This window comes from Quercus suber, unplaced genomic scaffold, assembly GCF_002906115.3.
Source record: "Quercus suber isolate HL8 unplaced genomic scaffold, Cork oak 2.0 scaffold_108, whole genome shotgun sequence".
Lineage (NCBI taxonomy): Eukaryota > Viridiplantae > Streptophyta > Magnoliopsida > Fagales > Fagaceae > Quercus > Quercus suber.
The window spans coordinates 339,036-365,121 of NW_027069573.1; the positions used below are offsets into that span (position 1 = coordinate 339,036).

Consider the following 26,086-nt stretch of genomic DNA (forward strand, 5'->3'; position numbering starts at 1 on the left):
GCTTTACAAGTTATAATAACTTACAACTTTTTGGGAGAAAGAAATAATAATAATAAAAAAAAAAAAAAAAAAACTTATTCTTACAAGATACAACCATCCACACTTTCTTTATAGGTGTGATTAAATTTAAGTGCCGAGTTTATTCTAATAAGGACAGTGTTTATTACACTTGGTGTTTACAAGTTATTATAATTATAACTTTTGGAGGAAGGGAAAAAAAAAACAAAAACTTACAAGTTATGTTATTTATAATAGATCTATTACAACCAAGTGGCACACAATTTCAGCACAAAAGAAACCTGCAGGCATATAACTGAATAACAGTAACAGCAACCAAAGCTGAAACAGTAATACTAATATAGAGTTTTCGCTTGAACAGAACCACAGGATCAGGCTTCTGCTCACTCGTAGTGTGACATTTTGTCTCGACTTTAGCTTCCCGTATCCTCATATGTAACACTTGCTGATCCAGATAGTTCATGTCTAGATAATACTGTGACCAATAAAACTTGTTCACTGTATTTAAGAAGGTCATGAAGTATATTATAGAGCATGAGAGGGAAAAAGCAAAAGGTACCCACCAGTTTTTGCACTGAATAAGAGACGTCGAAGATCTGTGTGAGATTGTGATTATATATACTCCAATATGGAGCAGCAGGTATGCAATGGTTAAGTTTTGAGCTCTAGTTTCGTGGTGGCGAATCAGCTTTTCTTGCTTCTCATTGATGGTGGCAAGTTCATTGTAGCTTCTTTGGTTGTCCTCCAGGTCCATAACATCTCTGCTTGAAGAGCAGAAAGATGGATCATATTTGTAAGGCCATTATACTCTCAATTTCTCCGCAGGTTCCTTTTTTTTGTCTAAGCTTGATTGTAATGGATTGCTGAACGAGAGGGAGGAAAATTAGGATAGTGACAATATATGTGTCCGTTTACCTTTAACTTTTATGCATAACCAAAAAGCTATATAAAAATTTCATGTTTATTTTAAAATAAAAGTTTATTTTTTTCTATTTAAAAAAAAAAAAAAAACTCTTTTCAAAAATATTCATATATTATTTATTATAAACTCTATTTTATTAAATATAATTTTTTTTTCTTCATTTTTTAATCGTTATCTTTTCTACATGCCACAACCACTAATAACTTTCTTCTTTCACCTTCAAGATAAATAAAGAAAGAATTAAAAACTAAAATGCACACAAATAGTAGCCCTCTATATATTTACATAGTTTTTATAGCTAGAATGTTATTTTGTACAGTTTTAAGTGGATGGGTGATATTTGATATTAGCTTGTTCAAAATTTACTCATTACAATCTTGACTGATTTAAGTGTTTTACTATTCATAATTTGCACACATAGACAATTGTGGTAAAAATTGTAATATTTTATATGGTCTTAGAATTTTTGTTATTCTTTTTTAAAATATAATTATAATATATTGTTAAACTCGCAATTTAAGGCATTTCTCACTTAAGCACTTTGTAATTGTAGACATGTTAATTGAGCAACAAGGGTGATTGGTAGAATTGTTTTTTGTTTTTTTTTGTTTTTTTTTTTTTTTTTTTTTCTGCAAAGAGTATTTGTGATATTCTAAGTACCGAAAGTAAGCTGTAATTTCCACAATGCTGTCCAGCTGGCCTAATTAGACCCTGCCAAATCAATTAAAAAGCTAACTGACCTCCACTCATCTGTTTGCTAATGGTCCCAAGCACGGTAAAAACCTTAGTTAGTCTCAATGCTCCTGGCTCACATAAAGGGTGCGGGCCTCATGGTGTGCTTTTTTCTGGGACTAGCAAAGAATTGCCCCTCTCAAGAAGTTGTTGTACGAGACTTTGAGGATGAGGAGATTTTGAAGGGAGCTAGTTCCTGAAGAGATGGTTGTGAGAGAAACCCAAGATCCTGAGCAATCTTGCCGAAGAGTTAACTTGTTCTAGCCCAGATTCAAAGCGATCTCGAGCACTAGAATCTTCCCCAAACTCTTTGAAATATTCCCAGATAGTTTGTATTGTTTCCACGCTCAGGTCCAGATAGACACGTACGGTAGAAGAAAGGGTCGTGGGTGGGTTCTTCAATCTTATCTTTCATGGTAGAATGGTCTTATAAGGTTGAGCTAATAATATAGAAATAAGAAACACTCAAAACAGTAAAAGTTTGAAAAAGCAAGGATTATATATTTGCAAAACTGGGTCAGACTGTGTGATCCAAGAATTGCAGAGGAAGAGAGTAGAAGAAAGAGACTTTGAGAGACTCTACAAGGGGGCATAGCAAAGGTCCTCCTAATGGGCCAGTGCTATTTGACAATAACGAAAGCAACTATTTAATAGGGTTGCTTCCTCGAATCTAAGGTTAATTTATATAACAGTTGAAATTTGAAAATGCATATATATCCTATAGTAAAACTGGAGATAACCACGCGGAAGGTAGCATCATATATACCTTTCTTTGTAGCTGGTATCACAAGACTTTGAACTTGTCAAACACCATTGTATGTCACGTCAAGGTACGTAGCATCAGAGTTTTGTCTCTAATCTGATAATATTGAATGCATGAAGTTTCGGTCTCCACAAAATTTCACTTATATTGTACACCACACGCGTCATTTTACTTCAAAGGAAATTTCCTACAGCGTGATTGTTCAAATAAGTTTACATATAAATTGACAGGACTGGCCTTCAAGTTGAAGATTGGTTGGATTCGGAGAAATCTCGTCTTTGATAAAATCACGTTGCTACTTGTGCTATTCTAGTTTGTACACGCTATTGGAATACAGCTCCTTTCTTTTTCTGTCATATTCGGCCTCCCTGTGTCTCTGTCTATTATTGTTCAACAATAGCAACAACATCAAGACTCGAGTATAGTTCCAAAATTTGAAAACCAACTATGAATCCTCAACAAATTAAACGCGTATATCCTTTTTTGCCATTTTATTATTCCAAGTCATGCTATTCCTTAATTCACAAGTCCTTTTTCTTTTTTAAACTATTTTTACTATGTTAGTTTTGGTCTTTCTACTGTTCTCTTTCACTCAACTTGTATCATCTCATTCTTTCTCATCAGCAGTGTTATTAAACCCAACCCAGCCCAACCGGTCAGACCAATAACTAGGTAACCCAGCACATAAACCAGTCTGAGTCATCTATTGGATTGAATGTGCATAAGACCCAGTCCAAACTGATAAAACCCGGCTGGGTTTTATTAACCTAGCTGGGTTTATGAATTGTGTAAAATTATATTAATACGTCAATCTCATTGACTTTTTTATTGTTTAATATGTGATAATATGGTAGTTTAAATAAGAGAAAACCTAAATAAATAAATGCACTTTTCAATTTCACGAAGCTAGTTAGCATGTAGATATGAGTATACGAGTATATGATATATAGCTTATTGCTTAAACATTTTTTTCTCTTCTTTTGTTTATATTTTTTTGGCTTTATTGTTTATTGCTTTAAATATAAGTCTTTAAAAAAATTTATCTTCTTTTGTTTATATATATTTAATTTTTAAAATATTTTTGGACAAAGTTTAGCTACAAAATTGGTTGTAGCCTTAAACTACAAACTCACTCAATAAAATAAATATTACTGTATATTTTGAAAATCTAACTGTTGATTACATATTCTTTACGCTCTTAATACACATATCAATTTTTGTATCAATCAGATATTATTTACTATATAATCTATAATTTTATATTTTATGCATAATTTTAAATTACAAAAACTTACAATTTAAAAATTTATTGATGACATAACTATTGATCTTTACTTTTCTTGAAATTTTGCAAACATAGAAGATATAAGAAGAAAATGTAATCCAATGGTAGATTTGTTAAAATTCACATCCAATAAAAAGCTATTGAGCGAGTTTGTAGCCTAAGGCTACAATCGATTTTGTAGCTAAACTTTGTCCAATATTTTTATTTGACTCTGCGATTCTATCGTTGACCCACTAGTTGAACTAGTGACCCGGCTCATAAACTGGGTCAACGTACGGTCCGGGTTTAATAACTATAATCACCAGTGGTGCAGTGCATTAGTTGCTCAATTCTCAACCAAATAATCTCAAATGATTCTCTCATCTTTTCGTTCCCTTTTTTTTTTTTTTTTAATGGTTGAATGGTTGACATTAACAAATTATATATTAACCATGTCATTGAGCTCATGTGATTAGATATAATAATATAAATTGCCATGTAAGTTGTTTTCCACGTTAATTTAAAATGTAAAGTTTATCCATTTTCAAACAATATTTTTAAAGTAATGTTATAGTTATAAACTATTTTACAATATTTTTATAAATTGTTTATGTGGCCGAATTTTTATTGGTTTTCACCTAAACTCACCATTAACATTACTATTTCATTTTCCAATAACTCACTCACCACATTAGCCGTTTATAAAAAAGTTTGTATCTATTACTTATATATTTAATTATCTATTAGCATTAATTAATGTTATTAAACTCAAATTATGATTGTGTGTACATGACTTTTGTGTTAGGTTTTTTAACATAGGATTGAGTTGCTTAGACTCACAAGGGATTAGAGGATGCTCAATTTGATGTGATGAGAAAGGTCTAAGGCATAAAAGGCCAATTTTTTCAAGGGTTACCCTATGTCAATTTGTCAGCATCTCAATTGGGCCAAATTGGCCCAATACCATTAAATTTTGAACTATTTTGCACGAAGACACTGTTTCGGAAATAATCAGCAAAATACCATCTTTTTAAGTACTCGAGTTTACCAAACTCGAGTACTACATTTTCCACTTCCACCGTGGCACAATGACATGGCAATTTTAAATATTTTGCTTCGTACTCGAGCTTGGTGAGCTCGAGTACTTCAGTAATACAGTACTCGAGCTCATCAAGCTCGAGTACTATTCTGCCTGAACAAATTTTTTTAAAAAAACCCTGGGCCATCTCAGCGTACTTACTCAATTTAAAAAAATTTCTCTTCTTTTGTTTATATATATATATATATAATTTTTAAAATATTTTTGGACAAAATTTAGCTACAAAATTGGTTGTAGCTTTAAACTACAAACTCACTCAATAAAATAAATATTACTGCATAGTTTGAAAATCTAACCGTTGAATTACATATTCTTTACGCTCTTAATACACATATCAATTTTTGTATCAATCAGATATTATTTACTATATAATCTATAATTTTATATTTTATGCATAATTTTAAATTACAAAAACTTGCAATTTAAAATTTTATTGATGACATAGCTATTGATCTTTAATTTTCTTGAAATTTTGCAAACATAGAAGATATAAGAAGAAAATGTAATCCAATGGTAGATTTGTTAAAATTCACATCTAATAAAAAGATATTGAGTGAGTTTGCCACAAACAATTTTGTAGCCTAAGGCTACAATCGATTTTGTAGCTAAACTTTGTCCAATATTTTTATTTGACTTTGTGATTCTACCGTTGACCCACTAGTTGAACTAGTGACCCGGCTCATAAACTGGGTCAACGTACGGTCCGGGTTTAATAACTATGCTCACCAGTGGTGCAGTGCATTAGTTGCTCTATTCTCAACCAAATAATCTCAAATGATTCTCTCATCTTTTCGTTCCTTTTTTTTTTTTTTTTAATGGTTGACATTAACAAATTATATATTAACCATGTCATTGAGCTCATATGATTAGATATAATAATATTAATTGCCATGTAAGTTGTTTTCCACGTTAATTTAAAATGTAAAGTTTATCCATTTTCAAAAAATATTTTTAAAGTAATGTTATAGCTATAAACTATTTTACAATATTTTTATAAATTGTTTATGTGGCCGAATTTTTATTGGTTTTCACCTAGACTCACCATTAACATTACTATTTCATTTTCCAATAACTCACTCACCACATTAGCCATTTATAAAAAAGTTTGTATCTATTACTTATATATTTAATTATCTATTAGCATTAATTAATGTTATTAAACTCAAATTATGAATGTGAGTACATGACTTTTGTGTTAGGTTTTTTAACATAGGATTGAGTTGCTTAGACTCACAAGGGATTAGAGGATGCTCAATTTGATGTGATGAGAAAGGTCTAAGGCATAAAAGGCCAATTTTTTCAAGGGTTACCCTATGTCAATTTGTCAGCATCTCAATTGAGTTCCCATTGATTTCAATATGGGCCTCCAAAGTGAATTGCAGCAAATCGAAATCAGGTTTCCTAGTGTGGGCCCATCTTGCACATGGCTTGGGAGTATATATATTGTAGGCCTCATGGGCTAGGGTAGAAAAAATGAGCCTACACTCAATAATTAAAGTCCGAAAACCACTTTGAACCCCATATACAGAGGTCTAATTGGTATGGATTGAGTTCGGAGTTAGCATATGGGCTTGAGTAAGTGTTAAGTACCAATGCTAGCACTCATGTTATTAGGTCCTATCTGGAAAAAGTTAGGATCACTAGCCTAGTTACACTTATATTACTAAGATAACCCTATTAATCGCATGTCTAAAATTAAAGTCAACATTCAGCAAAGAAAAACCAACGCAAATCAAACAAAAGTAACCCTATTAATCGCATGTCTAAAATTAAAGTCAACATTCAGCAAAGAAAAACCAACGCAAATCAAACAAAACTCCCTATATAACGAGATTTCAAATTTGATTACAAATCAATTTTAGAAAGTCAAAACAGTCAAACATGTTATAAAATTTTTCCTACCATATTTGCATGCATTGATTCTGAAGAATTAGCTCAATCAATCATGTGATAAAATAGTTAAATTCCATCCATTTATTTATTTATTATTATTATGATTTTAAAGTATGGAGCCATGATCCATTGATTCTGAATTGGTTAAATTTACCAATTGGCGGGGTATAGCAAGCATGATAAGAAGGTGTACTTGACTACTGCTGCAGTGTCCTTTCCCTGATGGCTGACGGTTGAATTGGAAATGCCTTTAAGACTGGACTCTTTGATTATTAATTCAATTTACAATATCCCATCGTGCCACTGCAGTCCAGGCAATTTGACTACCCTTGAAGATGTTTGGAAGAAGTGGACTTCAGCCATTCCTGCAACCAGGATCTTTTTAGGACTGCCTGCTGCACCTTAACTTGCTGGGACTGGCTTTCATTCCAGCAGCCGACCTCACATCTGAAATTCTTCCTGCCATTAAGAACTCGGCTAAATATGGAGGAGTGAGGCTTTGGTGGAAGTAATATGCTGATCTAACTGGCTTTAGCTCTTCCAAGAAGAAAGATGTCTAAATTATTTTGTAATGAATTCCTGTACTTCCTTGCTGATTTGGTCATTGAACTGATGCTTGAATACTTCGGTATTATAATTTGATGTAGTACATATATAGTGTATAGAATCACTTTAAACTATTGCTTACTTGTTTATATATGATCTCATTTTGACACAAAGAATGCAATAAATATGTTTACGAATGTTTGATGAAATTGACGCATGCTCAACGCAATATTGAGGAACTTTTAGCTATTTGCCAATCCATGGTACCAATTTCATGGTCCAAACAAAAATTTGTTTTGCATTACCTTTACTATCTAGGTGACATTGTGGAATAACTACAAGTAGCTTGAGATGAATGATGGCTATTGATTGTGAAGGAGCTGAACGGAGTAACTTCTCTCTTCATTGCTTTGTATACTTGATCCAGGCCTTCCTCAATCAACTCCAGAACTGTCTGTGGCATTGGTGGCATGTTGATGTGATCAATTGATCCTTCCAACATCTTCACCACTTCCCCCATTGAAGGTCTTGTGAATACCTCATCCTGTATGCACCAGAATGCGACTTTCAGAGCTCGCACAAGCTCCTCTTCATCTGCTGCCCCTTGTAGTCGCCTATCTGCAACTTTTATTGGCGTCCCATTTGTCATCTCCTAAAAGGAAATAAACATTGATATGGTTAAGAATTAGTCATACAACTAGTGCTTTTGTTTACGAGTAAAAGCAATTAGCAAAAAATGAGTAGACCATGAATCTATATATATTGTGCCTAAGGGTAGACTTCCATATGTCACTCGACAATATTGTGATGTTGTCCTTAAAAACACAACTAGGAATACTATTTTGCTTGAAAGTAAGTAGCAAAATAGACCTCTCTCCAAAAAAAAAAAAAAAAGTAGCAAAATAGACACATGAATAGAAGTAGACGGGCTGTTATGCCTATCTAATGTTTTGGATGAGAACATTTGGTTATGCACAATGCACAAGCTCCTATTTCTACAGAGTTTGCCAGGCTGGTTAGTATATAGAATGACCATCTTGTGGGATTAACCGGCCATATTTCACCTTAATGATTATTCTTAAAGATCGTTTCTCTTTATCATGATTATGAGAAGTTAATCTCAAAAGTTTTTTTTCCTGAAGAATCCAAAAGTATTGCATTGATCTAAGTCGAGAAAGACATCAGAGGATACCTTAAAAGCCCATCCAGGGTAGAAGAAGTTTTCAGCATCAAAAGACATGTCAAGATTTCTCCTTCCCCAATAATCTCTAAAAGAAGCATTCCATAACTATAAACATCAGCCTTTACAGTTATAGGGCGGTTACTAACCCACTCTGGAGCTAAATAGCCTCTAGTTCCTCTGACCATAGTGACGACTTGTGAGAGCTCTCTTCCCATTAACTTAGCTAGTCCAAAATCAGATACTTTAGGACAGAAATTTTCATCTAACAAAATATTTTCTGGCTTTATGTCACAGTGTATTATTCGATTTCTGCACTGCTCATGGAAATATGCAATTCCCTGTGCAGTAGCCACAGCTATATGGAAGCGAGTTGGCCAATCTAGTAGCCTGTCTCTGCAATTATATGAAGGAAAGATCCATTTGTCCAAGGACCCATTTTTCATGAACTCATAAACTAGAAGCCTGCCAAAACAGCCAAACAATAAAATGTCACTCATGAATAATTTTTCTAAAAAGAATTTAAATTTCAAATTATATCAATATTAAATTATGAGGTGATCTAAATGCAAAATCTCAAAATGTCCACTACAGCTTTAAACCATATCATTCATAAATCTCAAAAAAATGAAATGTCATACCCAGTGGACACATTAGATGTTACATTTATGTCAAAATATAACAAAAATGACTCCCTAGGAACATTGCTTACCGTTGTGTCCCCTCAGAGCAGTATCCACAGAGCCGAACCAAGTTCATGTGATGCATGGAGCCAATAGTGTTCACCTCAGTTATAAATTCCGTCTCTCCATGAGGCAACACCCTATCTAGTTTCTTCACTGCAACCAAAGTCCCATCTGCTAGGCTTCCCTTATATACACTCCCAAATCCTCCTGTAAAAGAAGCATTACTTATACATGTTTAAAAAAAAACCATATAATTAATACAACATCCTCTGTTTGTTGAAAGTAACATTGTATTCTATGCTTACCTATTCCAAGTAACTGGCTAAAATTCCATGTCCGGGTTTGTAACTCACGATAGCTAAAATTCAATGGAGCACCTAATAAGATCAAGGAGCTCTCCAAGGCTCTCTTTAAAGCTCTTCTTTTATGAATGTTATAGTATAATAACAAACAAAGCAGCCCAATGAGTACTGTCATGCTGAGAACAATTGGAATGACCAAGACCTTCGTTCTTGCATCCTTGGACCCTTCCAAAGAACCCCCAGAATTTCCTTCTGGTGTGTTTGAACCATTAGACCTAACCTTCACAAAGAGAGTTGAGCTAGAGTCCTCAAACCCACCAAAGTCCAGGCTCCTCAATACCCAACAATAAGGCTTCTCATCATCAAGCCCATAAATAGAGGCAACACAGTCACAATCTGATAAACAAGCATCCCCACACTTTGACACTGTGGCAATATCACTATAATTTGCTATTACAGAAAAATCAGAATAATAGTAATTGGTTTGCTGCACCGTTGAAATCCTAAACTCAGATGTTGGATATTTATGTTGTGAATCACATTTACCAATCAAAGAGGAGTTTTCCGAGCACTGACTACTACCTTCTACCTTAGAAGTACCCGGTAAACATGTACAGGAAGCATTGGTCTTGCTTCTATCCAAATTACACACCCCATTGCCACAAATTCCAGCAATATCGCAAGGATTTGAAACTGCAGCCCATTCTGGCACCCACTGGCGCGAGCCATTTACATCATCATCCCATCTATACAAACGTATATTTCCATTAGACTCAAGTGACAATCTTCGAAGAACCATTGACCTGGTTGTCATGTTTGAGGTTGCTGACAATTCGCCTTTATCATTATCATTCTTGTACACATACACAGCACCATCCGAGAATTCCCCATAAAAGATTCCAAAGCTTCCAGCATCATCTAAGACTGCTACAACATCCCCAGTCACATTTGATATATCAGGTGCTTGCCAATAGGAATAATTGGTGAAAGATTCTGGCAAGTTGTTATAAGTTTCAGGCAAATTGTATGTTAAAGCGAGGGTTAGTGAATTGGGTTGTTGAAGCATTTTGAGAGTGTAATAGCCACCTTGTGAAGCTGAGTTAGATGTTGTTAGCTCTAATGAGACTGTGAGAGGTTGGTTTGGGAGTAGAGTGTCAGTTGGGTATGAAAAACTCTGCCATACAGTGTAGTTGGGCGTGTTATAGAGGATGAAGTTGCCAGACTCTGACAAGACTGCATATTCTACGCGTGCACCGGAAGTGTTGGACATCCAGACAGTGGCGTCGCCATCGATGAGGACAAGGTTTCCTGTGGTGTCGAGCTCCAAGACTGCGTTGTTGGTGACCGGAGAGTTTCTATAATATTGGATTGAGAAGAAAATGAAATTTGTTGGCTTAAGTGATCGGATCATATATTACCTGCAAAAGCCTTAGTAAAGACTAGAGATGGAGGAATGGTTCATGATTTTTCTCTCTTTTTTTTTTTTTTTTTTAAGTTAGAAAACCAGTAACCATATCCACTCTATTAAATATCAGGCTCTTTCAAGGACTGTGCAACACTACAGTTCTACAACCTTGGGTGATGGGGTACTGTTGCTTTGTTGCAATAGTCAAAAACCATGGTTTTTGACTATCACAGCCGTCTATGACTTCATTATTTACTTCTTTCTCTTTACTTATATATTTTGTCATGTTTTTTATTTGTTATTATTATTATTATTATTATTATTATTATTATAAGTTTTCTGACTTCTGAGTCTATGTATGTAAGACTTTCTTATGGACTATGCAAGACAACTATCATGTTGGTATATACCCCGTATTTCTTAGAAAAACAAGGACAATATTTCATGAGTTTAGTTTTGATCTTGTGCAAAGTATTTTTGTTTATATATACGTATAAGGGAAAATATATTATACATGGTGTATTTGCAAAAAATTTTGTTTCACACTTATTATTGTACACTTTATATAAACAAACATGAAATATACACGCTTTTTATTAATATCTATATACATTTAAAATGTAAAATGAATGATGAGTTTGGACAAAATATACTAATGAGTGTGAAATAATCTATGATTTTATATATACTTATCCTAATGTAGCACAAAAAAGTTTAGTATAATAGTGTGAGAAGTTTTAGGACAGTAATTGATTAAAATTATATTATAAAATTGTTAGAATTAGTAATATTAAATGATTTTATGGACTGGTACGACTTGTTAGAATTACTATTAGCAATATATATATTGCTAATAGTAATAGCTTAAGTTCTTTTAAACAAGTGGTAGTTGATAATAAATTAACCAAGACCATCAATGCACAATTAATAATTAAGCAATAACAACAAAATCTATAAAGGACTTATTAAATCGATGATGTCCATTGAAACTTACCTGTTTGCTGACCATACTAACGTTCTATCTCCAGGAAGCTCCGCAAACCAAATAGCCAGTTCAAACTGATCACGTCTTTCAGCTGGAGTGAACCCGAAAGCAAACGTGCCATTATCCGAAACCCATGTCTGTTCCTCACTAGCCAACAGTCTCGAACCCAAACCAATGTGGCTAGCTGCAGCCATGCAAGCACCAAAACTGGCTAGACATAAGCAGAGCAAAATCCAAGAAGAAGAAGCCATGGGATCAAGCTTAAGCTAAAGTGGTAAGTGGTATTGATGTTAAAAAAAGGTTTAGCTAGTCTTTTTGTATGGCAAAAAAAGCTGATGAATTAAAATTTAAAGGGAGCCGAGAGTTTTATGTGGCCAAGAAATATGGATAATAATAACACGTATATAGAGGTGGGTGAGCTACACTTTGACAATGGTTGCGTGAAATATTGGTCGGTAAAGAGATATAATTGGATATTAATTGCGGCTGTGGCACGTGTTTATTGCTATGTGGTCTTTAAATGGACTGTAGAGTTTGTGATCAGTCCGAAAGGCCGAAGGCCTTGGACAGTGGACACGTTCCTCTAATTATTGGCAAGCCTTAAAATTCAGATATTCACACTTTAGCTTCGTTGGAATATATATGGACTGGTACGACTTGGTACCAAGACCTTTAGGGAAGGATGATGACTTTTTGCTTTTGAGCTCATGTTGGCCGGTTGGCGTTACATCAAGACTTGGATTGCTTTAATCTGAAACTATCATTAAGCTGAGATAGTTATAGTGATACCTGTTGTTTTGGCCTATCAGAAAAAGGATGGCATCTAGTGTGCAACTTTGCCCCCAACAAGATCAGAAACTCACAATAGTATTGCCACTTAAGAATCACAAATGGCATTTAAACTTTGTGTGCATAAGCATGATATATATATATATATATATTTTCTCTCACATATAAGATTTACATTAGATACATGTTTATTTGTATATACATTTCTATATGAATGATGATAGTCTACATACTTTTACCAAAAAAAAAAAAAATAAAGAATGGCACGTGTTTATTGCTATGTGGTCTTTAAATGGACTGTAGAGTTTGTGATCAGTCCGAAAGGCCGAAGGCCTTGGACAGTGGACACGTTCCTCTAATTATTGGCAAGCCTTAAAATTCAGATATTCACACTTTAGCTTCGTTGGAATATATATGGACTGGTACGACTTGGTACCAAGACCTTTAGGGAAGGATGATGACTTTTTGCTTTTGAGCTCATGTTGGCCGGTTGGCGTTACATCAAGACTTGGATTGCTTTAATCTGAAACTATCATTAAGCTGAGATAGTTATAGTGATACCTGTTGTTTTGGCCTATCAGAAAAAGGATGGCATCTAGTGTGCAACTTTGCCCCCAACAAGATCAGAAACTCACAATAGTATTGCCACTTAAGAATCACAAATGGCATTTAAACTTTGTGTGCATAAGCATGATATATATATATATATATATTTTCTCTCACATATAAGATTTACATTAGATACATGTTTATTTGTATATACATTTCTATATGAATGATGATAGTCTACATACTTTTACCAAAAAAAAAAAAAATAAAGATGATAGTGTACATCCAGTATGTAAATGATGATAGTATATACACTGTGTGTACGAGATACACAACTAAAATCGTGTTTTGAGTTACAATTGACTATTTCAAAATTATAACTCATAAAAACACAATTTTTATTGAAGTGTGTAATTTAGTGTGTACAATAATAATTAGCATTTTTATATAATTGTACTGTGAAGCTCATAAAAGTTGGTTGTGCGTATCATGGAAAGAGCAAGAGGTTAAACTAACTTTGAATTTTTAAGCAGGAAATTTCTATTTATATTTTTTTTGAGCAGGAAATTTCTATTTACATTGGATCGATGTAGGTTTCTGTATTCTCTTGTAATGGCACGACATATCAGACATTAACAATAAATAATTCAACCAAAATTGATATTGAAAGGGAATTCATATGCAATTCTTTTTCAACATTTATCAACTTTGTAAGGTAGATAGTGATAGTCATGTCTAAATGGACCAAGGGAATCAACTATTGAAATTTAGGCACTTATATTATGACTCTGCAAAACCATATATCATCTGAGGCTCATTAAATTTTATTTTGACATTTAGATCAAGTGCCTCGAAAATTTCTTTGAATTGAAGTAGAAAATCCTTGTCTGTCTAGCCCATCATTTTCAATTGAACATGCAGAGTAAGATACAACCACAAGTGTGCAAAAGAAAAAATCATCAAAACCCTTGATCATTCCATCCATAAATATTAAATAAGTCAATTAACTAATTAATATCATTTCAAGTTGTATTATATATTTATGTGGTTTCCAATAACTCAATAAGCAAAGTTGTGTATTTCAAACTTTCAAATCCTATTTTAACTACAAAAAGAATATTAATATAGCTTGTCGTCGTATCTCCAAAGCGGGTAGGTCTCCAAATTAGCAATAAGGAATTTGTCTAATGGTATATTGTAAAGGGACTGTTTTTCACGAGTTGGAACTTGGAAGGCATTCCCACGAACATGTCCTTTGTAGGCGTTTGATAATGCATTATCAAATCACACCTTTTCAAAGTATAGCATTTTTAACTTCACCTTCTTTGTAGGTACACCTTATTCAAACAACTCTTTTCAAAAGACTGGAAAATTATCATGTCCTACTAAATGCATTAGTAATCATTTGGTACATTAGAATTTACAAACGCACACTTACTATATATTTTACAATTTGTTGACTTGTACCAGTGTGATTGATTGATGTAAAGTAATAGGTTCATCATTCATATAATCAGCCATGAACAAAAAGTTTTCATTACTCATTATTATACAAGTTAACAAATTGTAAAATTAAGTGTAAAATTAATGGCGTCAAATATCAATAGATTTATTGAACTTCAAATTATCATTTGAAACCGCATTGTCTCACGAAAATTCTAGAAAAACTTTATTTTTTAAAAGAAAATTTCTTCTTTTAAATTTACATTGTAAAAGCACAAAAGTGACAAATATTATACTCATTTTTTTCAAATATGTAAAACATTTATCATATTTTACAAGTACAATGTAAGGTAAACATATAAAGTTTTTCCTAATCACAATATTCACGTGTTTTGACTTTTTGACACTGCGGTTTCTAGCGGTGCATGTGTAAGTGTTAACTGTTAATAACTGTTAAAATAGTAAAATCAAAGAACTTTCTGGTATTTCTCTCTCTGTTGTCAAAACTCAAAATGACGTCGCAGACTCTCTCTACAACCGTGTTTGTTGAAACTTCTAACACTGCAAGCCTCAACTAACTCACACACACTCCCCCAGCTCATAGTGATAGGACATCATTATCTATCTAAAAAATTTAGATTTTTAAATTTCCTATATCTGATGCATAATCTAAGCCCTAACCCTAACCCTAGTCTCATCCAATTCTCTTTCAATCCAACCCTTCCTCATCTCAATGCAAAACCCTCTCTCTCTCTCTCTCTCTCTCTCTCTCAAACTCTTTCCATTTGTTTAGTGAATTTCAAATTGGCTGTTTGTTTGCCTAGAAAGTGTGGAAATGAAGTGATATTAGATGAAAGTTTTGATTTTTTTTTTAATGGGTTTTGTGGGTTTTTGGAATTTGTTAATAGAAATGATAGGATTGGTGAACTAAATTTTGTTAAAGTTAAAGTGATGAATAATTGAATATATACACTATTAGACACCTTAGAGCTTCTGATGGAGGCATAAGAAGCTAATTACAAAAGTTACTAACTTTCTGTAATATGTGAACAATGGTGTTTATACTAGCAATTATAAAAATTAGTCACATACTCGTGCGTTGCGCGTGATATTTTTTTAGGATGGTTTCATTAAATATTTTATTAATACTATAATTTTAGTTATTAACCATTGGTTTTTCATTAGTTTTTAAGTTTATAAAAACCTTAAATATACCTTTTTTTTTACCTTTACACACACACACACACACACACACACACACACACACATATATATGGTGAATCTTTACACATACCTTTAAGAAAACTCTATATATTCCACTTTTTTGGATGCATAAAATTATAGACTACTACTCCATAATGATAGTGGCTAATTAATTTTATATATATTTTTTTAGTGATCTCATTTTTAATGCTTCTTACCATTATCATACATTTACTAACTGATGATTTGCATAACAAAAACAATAAATGAGAGGTAGCATTGTTCATTAAATTTTTGAAAGTAATAGTGTATAAAAATTATATATATATATATATATATAGAATTACTATTAGCAATATATATATTGCTAATAGTAATAGCTTAAGTTCTTTTAAACAAGTGGTAGTTGATAATAAATTAACCAAGACCATCAATGCACAATTAATAATTAAGCAATAACAACAAAATCTATAAAGGACTTATTAAATCGATGATGTCCATTGAAACTTACCTGTTTGCTGACCATACTAACGTTCTATCTCCAGGAAGCTCCGCAAACCAAATAGCCAGTTCAAACTGATCACGTCTTTCAGCTGGAGTGAACCCGAAAGCAAACGTGCCATTATTCGAAACCCATGTCTGTTCCTCACTAGCCAACAGTCTCGAACCCAAACCAATGTGGCTAGCTGCAGCCATGCAAGCACCAAAACTGGCTAGACATAAGCAGAGCAAAATCCAAGAAAAAGAAGCCATGGGATCAAGCTTAAGCTAAAGTGGTAAGTGGTATTGATGTTAAAAAAAGGTTTAGCTAGTCTTTTTGTATGGCAAAAAAAGCTGATGAATTAAAATTTAAAGGGAGCCGAGAGTTTTATGCGGCCAAGAAATATGGATAATAATAACACGTATATAGAGGTGGGTGAGCTACACTTTGACAATGGTTGCGTGAAATATTGGTCGGTAAAGAGATATAATTGGATATTAATTGCGGCTGTGGCACGTGTTTATTGCTATGTGGTCTTTAAATGGACTGTAGAGTTTGTGATCAGTCCGAAAGGCCGCAGGCCTTGGACAGTGGACACGTTCCTCTAATTATTGGCAAGCCTTAAAATTCAAATATTCACACTTTAGCTTAGTTGGAATATATATGGACTGGTACGACTTGGTACCAGACCTTTGGGGAAGGATGATGACTTTTTTGTTTTTGAGCTCATGTTGGCCGGTTGGCGTTACGTCAAGACTTGGATTGCTTTAATCTGAAACTATCATTTAGCTGAGATGGTTATAGTGATACCTGTTGTTTTGGCCTATCAGAAAAAGGATGGCATCTAGTGTGCAACTTTGCCCCCAACAAGATCAGAAACTCACAATAGTATTGCCACTTAAGAATCACAAATGGCATTTAAACTTTGTGTGCATGAGCATGATATATATATATATATATATATTTTCTCTCACATATAAGATTTACATTAGATACATGTTTATTTGTATATACATTTATATATGAATGATGATAGTGTACATACTTTTACCAACAAAAAAAAAAAATAAATAAAGATGATAGTGTACATCCAATATGTGAATGATGATAATATATACACTGTGTGTACGAGACACACAACTGAAATCGTGTTTTGAGTAACAACTGACTATTTCAAAATTATAACTCATGAAAACACAATTTTTATTGAAGTGTGTAATTTAGTGTATGCAATAATAATTAGCATTTATATATAATTGTACTGTGAAGCTCATAAAAGTTGATTGTGTGTATTATGGAAAGAGCAAGAGGTTAAACTAACTTTGAACTTTTAAGCGGGAAATTTCTATTTATATTGGATGTAGGTTTCTGTATTCTCTTGTAATGGCACGACATATCAGACATTAACAATAAATAATTCAACCAAAATTGATATTGAAAGGGAATTCATATGCAATTCTTTTTCAACATTTATCAACTTTGTAAGGTAGATAGTCATGTCTAAATGGACCAAGGGAATCAACTATTGAAATTTAGGCACTTATATTATGACTCTGCAAAACCATATATCATCTGAGGCTCATTAAACTTTATTTTGACATTTAGATCAAGTGCCTCGAAAATTTCTTTGAATTGAAGTAGAAAATACTTGTCTGGCTAGCCCATCATTTTCAATTGAACATGCAGAGTAAGATACAACCACAAGTGTGCAAAAGAAAAAATCATCAAAACCCTTGATCATTCCATCCATAAATATTAAATAAGTCAATAACTAATTAATATCATTCCAAGTTGTATTATATATTTATGTGGTTTCCAATAACTCGATAAACAAAGTTGTGTATTTCAAACTTTCAAATCCTATTTTAACTACAAAAAGAATATTAATATAGCTTGTCGTCGTATCTACAAAGCGGGTAGGTCTCCAAATTAGCAATATTAAGGAATTTGTCTAATGGTATATTGTAAAGGACTGTTTTTCACGAGTTGGAACTTGGAAGGCATTCCCACAAACATGTCCTTTGTAGGCGTTTGATAATGCATTATCAAATCACACCTTTTCAAAGTGTAGCATTTTTAACTTCACCTTCTTTGTAGGTACACCTTATTCAAACCAAGGTTTTGAAACCCAGACCGGACCGTACAGTCCGATTGAGAAAACCTTGAACCACTCATTTTTGCAGTTCTTTTAGCCTCAAGAACCATTCTATGAGAAAAAAGCAGGGACCCACGCGAACTGCGGTTGAACCTCACGGTTCTGAGAACCGTGAACGGTTCTCGCGGTTCTCACGGTTACTTTTTTTTTCTAGCAAATACCGGCTGAAATTAAAGATTTGGCCAACATACACTTTGGACTTTTTCAAATCTAGAACCAAAAGATTTGTGAGGGGAAAATTTTTTTTGAGAAGAAGAAGATGACAAAGTAGGGGTTGTGCGAAGTTGAAGTAGTAAGCTAGCAACCCAGCACAAATCACCAATCACGGCCTTCATCTTTGTCTTCTGCTTCTATTTCTTCTTCTTTCTTCTTTTTCTCCTTCTTCTCTTTCTTCTTTCCGTCTCCACTACTGTGTTTTCTGAGTTTCTCACCCTTCTCTCTGTTTTTGCTTGTTTTGAATTTTTTTTAATATTTCCAAAGCGCCTTCATGTGACTTGCATTGGGAAAGAAGACAACTTTTGATTTTTGAATTAAAAATGACAAAATGTTTCAATCGTTAGATCTTTGAGCCCGTGATGTGGCACTAGCCATTTCTTTGTATTTTTCCAGTAATGGTACAATGAACACAGAGAGCATGCCTTTTTTTTTTTTTTTTGGATGCTACAAGTATGGTACACTATGGACATTACTGCACAGTGCACAAGATGGCCAATACTAACGGAGTTGTTGAGTTTTGACCATTCAAACTTTTTTTTTTTATGAGAAAAGACCATTCAAACTTTGCTAAATCGTAATTGTGAGAAAAAAGTTGTGAAATATTTTGTAACACTAGATTTTTTAAGTATAAAATTTTTTTTAAATATTAATTAAAAGTACTTATAATATTTTATTTGTTAAATTTTGCGTATGTGTCCTAATAAGTATTACTGTTTACTAAAAAAAAAGTTTGAATAGTAGAGAAAAAATAGTGAATACAATTAAGAATATAATAATTATTAAATAATTATTTTAATTTAAAATTACTATCACGAGTTTAACTAATCAACATATAAATAAATAAATAAATATTATATCTATGTGTGCTTAGGATATGATATTTCTTATTTGTCCTGTGAAAATTATGATATGAAAAAATACATTTGAAAGATAAATTTCTATATTTAATTAGGTAATTTAATTTAATTTTTCTATTTATACTAATTTAATATATTTATTTATATTTAAATAATTATTAAATTAATTATAACTTTATCACAGTTTGACCCCGGTTCAACTTCGGTTTGACCTTAAAAACCTTGAACATCTCTCTTTTATGGTTCAATAAATGATCCGGGTTTGAAAATCTTAATTCAAACAACTCTTTTCAAAAGGCTCAAAAATTATCATGTCCTCCTAAATGCATTAGTAATCATTTGGTACATTAAAAGTTACAAACGCACACTTACTATATATTTTACAATTTGTTGATTTGTACAAGTGTGATTGATTGATGTAAAGTAATAGATTCATCATTCATGTAATCAGCCATGAACAAAAAGTTTCCATTACTCATTATTATACAAATAAACAAATTGTAAAATTAAGTGTAAAATTAATGGTGTCAAATATCAATAGATTTATTGAACTTCCAATTATCATTTGAAACCGCATTGTCTCACGGAAATTCTAGAAAATTTTTATTCTTTTAAAGAAAATTTCTTCTTTTAAATTTACACTGTAAAAGCACAAAAGTGACAAATATTATACTCATTTTTTTCAAATATGTAAAACATTTATCATATTTTACAGGTACAATGTAAGGTAAACACATAAAGTTTTTCCTAATCACAATATTCACGTGTGTTTTGACTTTTAGACACCGCGGTTTCTAACGGCTGTAAAACCAGAGGCGTGTGTAAGTGCTAACTGTTAACAACTGTTAAAATAGTAAAATCAAAGAACTTTCTAGTATTTCTCTCTCTGCTGTCAAAACTCAAAACGACGTCGCAGACTCTCTCTACACCTGTGTTCGTTGAAACTTCTAACACCGCAAGCCTCAACTAACTCACACACACTCCCCCAGCTCATAGTGATAGGACATCATTATCTATCTAAAAATTTTAGATTTTTAAATTTCCTATATCTGATGCATAAACCCTAACCCTAACCCTAGTCTCATCCAATTCTCTTTCAATCCAACCCTTCCTCGTCTCAATGCAAAACCCTATACCTCTCTCTCTCTCTCTCTCTCTTAAACTCTTTCCATTTGTTTAGTGAATTTCAAATTGGCTGTTTGTTTTCCTAGAAAGTGTGGAAATGAAGTGAAATTAGATGCAAGTTTTGATTTTTTTTTTTTTTTAATGGGTTTTGTGGTTTTTGGACTTTGTTAATAGAAATGATAGGATTGGTGAACTGAATTTTGTTAAAGCTAAAGTGATGAATAATTGAATTTATACACTATTAGACACCTTAGAGCTACTGTTGGAGGCATAAGAAGCTAATTACAAAAGTTACTAACTTTCTATAGTATGTGACAATGGTGTTTACCTTAGCAATTATAAAAACTAGTCATATACCCGTGCATCGCACATGATATTTTTTAGGATGGTCTCATTCAATATTTTATTAATACTATAATTTTAGTTATTAATCATTGGTTTTTCATTAGTTTTTAAGTTTATAAAAACCTTAAATATACCTTTTTTACCTTTACACACACACACACACAAACACATATATAGTGAATCTTTACACATACCTTTAAGAAAACTCTATATATTCACTTTTTTGGATTCGTAAGATTATAGACTACTACTCCATAATGATAGTGGCTAATTAATTTTATATATATTTTTTAGTGATCTCATTTTTAACGCTTCTTACCATTATCATATATTTTCTAATTGATGATTTGCATAACAAAGATGATAAATGAGAGGTATCATTGTTCATTAAATTTTCAAAAGTAATAGTGTATGAAAATTATTAATATATATATATATATATATATAATAAATAAGGTTAAATGAAATGTCAAAAAATGGATTTTTAAATTTTCTAACTTTATTTCTTATGTAATTTCTACTACTATCAGAGAACATCTTTTTTTTAGTTATGATTAATATGGTTTCCATAGTTAGAGTTTGATTAGTTTTAAATTTAAATTTAATACTGTGATTGTATTTAATTGTTGATTGTTGATTTAATTTTTTAAGTGAATTTAATGGTTTATGTTACTACATTGTAAAGTTTTTAATGTTTTCCACACGATAATCTTTATTTTATTTTTTACTTCTCCTTATAAGCTCTTTGTTTTCCAATCAACGATTACTAATTGACATTTGTTTGTTTTTTTTTTTCTAATCTTTATTACTTTGTATTGGTTTCTCTCTCTCCTCTCTCTCTCTCTCTCTCTCTCTCTCTCTCTTCTCTCTCTCTCTCTCCATTGACACCTATTGTTTTCTAAAATTTGATATGATTCTATGACATTAAATATATGCATTATTAGTTTTTTTTTTTTTTTTTAAATTTAGTGTTTCTAACTTGATTTTTTTTTTTTTTTTTTTTGTGTATTTCATTCTTCCTTTGACGCATTGGGTGTGAGAATGAGTGTTTCCCTTACATTACTCCACTTAATGTGGACAATTTTTTTATATTTAATTTAGGCAAAATATTATATTTTAAATTTTTTAAAATAAAAAAGGAGTGGAAATATAAATAATTTAATGATATATATGAGGGATGTGGCTGAATTTAAATGTTAAATAAAATGATATGAGAAAAAAAAAATACATAACAATAAACACTAACTTATCCAAATAATTCTATGTAATATAACTATAGTACATTCTTATATACTATTTTTAATTATTTGTAATGCAATATGATAATATTTAACAATCAAAGTCATAAAAAAAATTAAAAAATTAAAAAAAAAAAACTTAAAACACAGAACTAAATCCCATCAACCAAAATAGAGTTCTAGAGAATACAAAACTTTATCAAGCTAAAATAGAGATGTAAGAAAAATAAAAATAAAAATCCACCAAAAAATTGAGGGAGAAAGAGTGGGAAATAACCACTTTTTTGTGAGAGAAAATTATGTAAAGAATGGAAGAGTGAATGACAAATTTATACTAAGAGGATGATAATAAAAAGAAACATAATAAAGGAAGATAAAAGGAAAGAGCAAGAGTGATATCAACGTAGAATGTTTGGGGAGTTGAAAAGGTAAAGAGAATGAGAAAAGTTGGAGAAAGTGTAAGTGTTAAAAAAAATGAGTACAATTTGATGAGCATAATTTTCTTTTATTTGAATTTAAGTAAAATATTACATTTTTTATTTTTTAAAACAAAAAGAGAGAAAATACTAAATAATTTAATGATAAGAAGGATGTGGTTGAATTTAAATATTGAGTAAAATAGAAGAGAAGAAAAAAAAAATTAAAAGATATAACAATAAACACTAAATTATCCAAATTATGCTATATGATTGTATACTATTTTATTTTCATCTACTATCTTTAATTTTTTATAATGTAATCAGATAAAATTTAACAATCAAAGAGCAAAATAATAATAATAATAATAACTTAAAACACAAACAATATCGTATCAACCTAAATTAGAGTTCTTAAAAACACAAAAATTTATCAACCTAAAGCAGAGATGCAATAAAAAATAAACATCCACCAAAACATATTTATATATATATATATAGAGAGAGAGAGAGAGAGAGAGAGAGAGAGAACCTTTTTGTGAGAGAAAACTATGCAAAGAATGGAAAAGAGTGAAAAAATTATAATAAGAGGGAAGGGATAAGAAGAGACAAATAAAGGAAGATGAAGGGAAAGATGAATAGAAATATTAAAGTAGAGGGTAGTGGGGAGATGAAAAGGTAAGGGAAGAAAAATGGTTAGAGAAAGTGTAAATATTTAAAAAAATAAGTGAATGTAAAAAAATTAATGGGAAAATTGAAATAGAAATATTAAAGTAGAGGGTAGTAGAAAGATGAAAAGGTAAGGAAAGAAAAAGGGTTGGAGAAAGTGTAAATATTTCAAAAATAAGTGAATGTAAAAAAAAAAATTATAGGGAAATTGGAAATAAAAAAGAAATATATATAGATACTAAAACCGATAAAGATAAATATGTAAAATTAATAATCTATTTATATATTTTTTTTAAAAAAAGGAATAAATAATAAATAATAATTATGTGGCGAATCACGTGACGCAATAGGGCTCAACAATAATAAATACAACACTTCAACTTTTAGTAATATATAAATAAATGCGTGGTTGATACTCGGTAGGTAGTCTTTCTCACAAATTTGGAGAGTCTATTTCCGGACTCGAACCCGCAACATATTTCTTTGGCAGAGGGTACTTGCCATCACACAAGTGTCCAAAGATTATTAATATTGGGTAATTCCATCAGCAGACACTGTCCCTGTTTCTTCTTTATTTTTATTTTTTTGAGAATGTTGTTTCTTCTTTATTTAAAATCACATCATGCACCCACTGTTTGAGAATAAATGCCTTCGCCCCAAAAGTCTTGAGGACTCTGTTGAAGAACTTTCTGTTTTAAGGTGCAGTACCTTCTTTATAAGATACATTACCAATCGAGGCATCATTCCATTCCTTGATCTCAGCTTCCACTTATGGAATCCTCCTTTATTTCTGTTCTTTTTCATTGGCTCTTCAAATTAGTCTTTTTCGAAGATGCGTCATCAACTTCATCCTTCTAGGTGCTGATTGGACCCCTTCAGCAACTCATGATCTTTTACCAGTCAAATCAAAGAATCCTTCGTCTCACTGACAAGTACAGTCTGCTCTCTCATAATCACTTAGGGGAACAAGCCCCCGTTTTTTGAGCTGAATTTTGTGTTTTCTTAAATGCGTATGTGAAGACGTATAAAGCTCTAAATTTGTTTTGTTTTATCAGAATACATACCTTACCTTCATACAAACATTCTGTTAGCAAGCCGGGATGATAGAACAAAAATCTCCACATGACTGACCCTAGCACAATTATTTTCATTTGTTGGGTTGAGCTTTCTATATATCCTAAGAATTCAAATGTTACTTCTCCTTACATTTCATTAAAATTCTCAGTGGCCAAGTTGCGGGATACGTAGCACAGGATTTGGAATAAATGGTTGATTCGTAGAAATGGAGATTTTTGTGTCTTAGGCATGAGGAATCTTCATCTGCAATACCTGAGTCCGAGTTTGTAGAAGATAAATTATCAGAAGAATTGGTGAAGCTTGGATTCAATCAAATAAATGATGTGCAGAAAGATTGGATTTCAAGACTTAGAAAGGTAGGATTTTCTTTTACAACATTTGTTCAATGATCTTCAGTCTTTGGATGAGGATTATTTGTTTGCCCTTTTTTTCTGTTGTTTTGGGTTTTGTTACTGATTGATTGAAGTTTACGCCTCAAAGGGAAGATTGATTTTGAATGCTCTTTCTCTCTCTCTCAAATAATTTTTTTTTTATCTCCATGCATCATGTCACTGTGATGTAAATGGATTCATCTTTATATAATTTTCTTCCTAATTAAACCCTGAACCCATTAAAGACTAGAGGCATAAACATAATCTTAATGCCTTGTTACTAGTAAAGCCTGGTGCTTACTCACCCTTACATGTTTTAGTTAATGATTTCTGAAGTCTGAACCCATTCCATTAAAATGCTCTAACCAAACAGTATTTAATATTGGTTGGTGCATGAATATTATGGACCTATAGGACATAGCCTTAGTATTCAAATAGACCTGATTTTTTTAACTTCATAACTATTACAAGCAAAATGTACTGAAAATTAGATGAAGTGTTTGTTAATTTCAGTTTAAAGAGTTGTTGCACATAGTGTTTTTCACTAGTATAATGTTTTTCCTCTTTAAAGAATGATAACCAAGTGTTTTGCACATTTTCAGGATTGATGACTATTTTGTGATAATTTTGCAGGTTACAGATGCACTTTTTGGTGCATAACCTTGGACAGTGCCATGGACAGCAAAGAACATAATACAGGTAAAGCATTCTCTTTATATTACTTTGATGTTATGTGGCATTCATCTTTTGGTGCTAATTTTTCTAGTACCATATAAATTTATTTGCAAATTGCAACTTTATTGAAGCTAATCCACTCAACAACTCATGCATAGATTTTATAGTTTCCTACATGACCATATATAATCTTTGCTTCAATGTTTCCCTGTCTCTCTATTTTTCTTCTCCATTTGGTGAGAATTATATATATATATCTGCTTGTTGGGCTGAATCTCTACTTCAATGGGCATTCTTTTGATATGTTGTACAATAAGAGTTGTTTATATAATAGTTTGAACCTAGTGTAGCATGTCTGTGGTTCAAACCCCACCTTTCCCTCCCCCATTATTTACCTAAGTTAAAAAAGTTTAAATCCTATATTGTTATCATGGTTTTAGAGTTCAGATTTATATTCAAATTTAGTTATGTCCAAGATTGAGGAGATGTCTCATGTCTGTGGTTCAAACCCCACCTTCCTGTCCTCCATTATTTACCGATAAAAAAAATGTTTGAAACCTATATTGTTATCATGGTTTTAGAGTTCAGATTTATATTCAACTTTAGTTATGTCCAAGATTGAGGAGATATGTCCTAATAAAACTGTTTTCATGCTAGAGATCTTGCTGAGAAACAGTTGCAA

The 26,086-nt window shown here is 32.0% G+C and overlaps 1 long non-coding RNA gene and 1 pseudogene across 2 annotated transcripts; both read right to left on the reverse strand.

Moving 5' to 3' along the window:
• Positions 1-216: 216 nt before the first annotated feature.
• LOC112028943 (uncharacterized) lies at positions 217-2,964 on the reverse strand. 2 transcript variants are annotated; one of them, XR_010629681.1, is made up of 2 exons: positions 2,439-2,964; positions 217-881 (listed from the first exon to the last, which is right to left on the reverse strand). It is a non-coding gene; the product is annotated as an uncharacterized LOC112028943 (long non-coding RNA). The 2 variants fall into 2 exon arrangements; XR_010629680.1 differs by having other exon boundaries at positions 1,681-2,964.
• Positions 2,965-7,355: 4,391 nt separating this feature from the next.
• Positions 7,356-12,138, reverse strand: LOC112028933 (G-type lectin S-receptor-like serine/threonine-protein kinase At5g24080; annotated as a pseudogene).
• Between the last annotated feature and the right edge of the window lie 13,948 nt (positions 12,139-26,086).